The sequence below is a fragment of the Myotis brandtii genome, unplaced genomic scaffold (genome assembly GCF_000412655.1).
Source record: "Myotis brandtii unplaced genomic scaffold, ASM41265v1 scaffold1852, whole genome shotgun sequence".
NCBI lineage: Eukaryota > Metazoa > Chordata > Mammalia > Chiroptera > Vespertilionidae > Myotis > Myotis brandtii.
The window spans coordinates 8,871-12,121 of NW_005356876.1; positions in this window are offsets into that span (position 1 = coordinate 8,871).

Genomic DNA, 3,251 nt, shown 5'->3' on the forward strand with positions numbered 1-3,251 from the left:
GAAAAACCCTAGATCACCTTTTTGGATTCTTATTACCCAAGTTACTAAGAATATTACCAGTGGCATACAGGGAGCTTAATCAATGAGCGGTCAGAAAAAGTGTTTCCTCTTTAGTTCACACCAATAGCCGGCTTGTCCCGCCCCCCGCCCCAACCGACCCCAGGCCTGACGCCTCTGGCCCAGGCTTCAGGCCTGGGCAGGGGACCCCCATCTCCCCCAGATCACCGGCTCCACCCTTGCCCGGGCTTCATGGCTTAGCCAGAGGCATCGACCCCCATCACCCTCCGATCGCCAGATCCACCCCTTGCCCAGGGGACCCCCATTTCCCTCTCATCTCTGGCTTCACCCTCACCCAGGCCTGACACTTCAGCAAGAGGCATCAATGTCCATCACCCTTAGATCACCAGATTGGCCCCTTACCCAGGCTTGATGCCTTGCCCAGAGGCGTCAACCGCCATCACCCTCTGATCGCCAGATCGGCCCCTTGCCCTGGCCGGACACCTCTGCCAGAGGTGTCCTGCCTGGGCAGGGACCCCCATATCCCCCCAATCACCGGCTCCACCCCCCACCCAGGCCTGATGCTCCTGGCGCAGGCCTAGACAGGGGACCACCCAGACCCCTCCGATTGCCAGCTCCAGCCGCCACCCAGGCCTGACGCTTCGGCCAGAGGCATCGACCTCTATCACTCTCCCATTGCCGGATTGGCCCCTTGTCCAGGCCTGACTCCTCCACCAGAGGTGTCAGGCCTGGGCAGGGGACCTCCATCTTGCCCTGATCACTGGCTTCTGGGCGGCTTCTGGGGCCGTCTAGTGGCCCGGGATGGTGGCTTGCTCTGGGAGCAGTGCTGTCCCGCTCTGCTTGCAGTATGCAAATTAGCCACCATCTTTGTTGGCATTTAATTTGCATATAACGCTGAGTAGCCAATGGGAGGAATAGCGAAGGAATGGTCAATTACAATGTTTGTCTATTATTATATAGGATATATATAAAAGTATGTACATATATCCCAATCAGCCCTACCCTGAGCGTGACTGAGGGTGGCATCGCAACCTCCCAATCCGCCCTGCTCTGTGCATGACAGGGGGGAGCTCCCCAACCCCCTGATTGGCCCTGCTCTGTGCATCACAGGGGGTGGCCCCTCAACCTCCCCATCGACCCTGCCTTGAGTGTGATAGGGGGCGGTGCCCCAACCCCCCAATCAGCCCTACCCTGAGCGTGACTGAGGGTGGCATCGCAACCTCCCAATCCGCCCTGCTCTGTGCATGACAGGGGGGAGCTCCCCAACCCCCTGATTGGCCCTGCTCTGTGCGTGACAGGGTACGGAGCCCCAACCCCCCTGATGGGCCCTGCTCTGTGTGTGACAGGGGGCAGTGCCCCAACCCCCTGATTGGCCCTGCTCTGTGCATCACAGGGGGTGGCCCCTCAACCTCCCCATCGACCCTGCCTTGAGTGTGATAGGGGGCGGTGCCCCAACCCCCCAATCAGCCCTACCCTGAGCGTGACTGAGGGTGGCATCGCAACCTCCCAATCCGCCCTGCTCTGTGCATGACAGGGGGGAGCTCCCCAACCCCCTGATTGGCCCTGCTCTGTGCATCACAGGGGGTGGCCCCTCAACCTCCCCATCGACCCTGCCTTGAGTGTGATAGGGGGCGGTGCCCCAACCCCCCAATCAGCCCTACCCTGAGCGTGACTGAGGGTGGCATCGCAACCTCCCAATCCGCCCTGCTCTGTGCATGACAGGGGGGAGCTCCCCAACCCCCTGATTGGCCCTGCTCTGTGCGTGACAGGGTACGGAGCCCCAACCCCCCTGATGGGCCCTGCTCTGTGTGTGACAGGGGGCAGTGCCCCAACCCCCTGATTGGCCCTGCTCTGTGCATCACAGGGGGTGGCCCCTCAACCTCCCCATCGACCCTGCCTTGAGTGTGATAGGGGGCGGTGCCCCAACCCCCCAATCAGCCCTACCCTGAGCGTGACTGAGGGTGGCATCGCAACCTCCCAATCCGCCCTGCTCTGTGCATGACAGGGGGGAGCTCCCCAACCCCCTGATTGGCCCTGCTCTGTGCATCACAGGGGGTGGCCCCTCAACCTCCCCATCGACCCTGCCTTGAGTGTGATAGGGGGCGGTGCCCCAACCCCCCAATCAGCCCTACCCTGAGCGTGACTGAGGGTGGCATCGCAACCTCCCAATCCGCCCTGCTCTGTGCATGACAGGGGGGAGCTCCCCAACCCCCTGATTGGCCCTGCTCTGTGCGTGACAGGGTACGGAGCCCCAACCCCCCTGATGGGCCCTGCTCTGTGTGTGACAGGGGGCAGTGCCCCAACCCCCTGATTGGCCCTGCTCTGTGCATCACAGGGGGTGGCCCCTCAACCTCCCCATCGACCCTGCCTTGAGTGTGATAGGGGGCGGTGCCCCAACCCCCCAATCAGCCCTACCCTGAGCGTGACTGAGGGTGGCATCGCAACCTCCCAATCCGCCCTGCTCTGTGCATGACAGGGGGCAGCGCCCCAACTCCCCAATCAGCCCTGCTCTGAGCCCGACCAGGGGCTGCACCTAGGGATTGGGCCTGCCCTCTGCCACCCAGGAGCAGGCCTAAGCCAGCACGTCGTTATCTCCCAAGGGGTCCCAGACTGCGAGAGGGCACAGGCCGGGCTGAGGGAACCCCCCTCCCCCCCGAGTGCACAAATTTTTGTGCACCAGGCCTCTAGTCCTATATAATAATAGAGAAACATGGTAATTAACCGTAGCTCCGACATGCTTCCCATTGGCTAATCAGCAGGATATGCAAATTAACCCAACCAAGATGGCAGCCGTCAGCCACACAGCTGAAGCGAGCAGGAGACTTGCTTGCTCTAGTGATGGAGGAAGCCAAGGTTCCCCACCTGTCGCGGCCTGGCTCTGAGCTCCACTATAAGCAACAAATTTGCAATTATAGAAGCTAAACAAACCCCAGATTCCTGCTTTCAGCAGGCCTTGGCCCCGGAGCTGGAGCATCAACAAAGTTTCAATTATAGAAGGTAAATAAATCCCAGAATAAAAACAAAGAAAAAAAGGAGAGGCTGGGAGCTTCAGTTGTCAGTTTGGCCAGCCTGAAAACAGCCCTCAGCCCCTCATCCAGACTGGCCAGGCACAGCAGTGGGGACCCCCACACTAAAGGGGGTGCAAGCAGCCTGAAAATAGCCATCAGCCCCTCATCCAGGCTGACCAGGCACCCCAGTGGGGACCCCCACCCTGAAGGGGGTGTGGGCAGCTG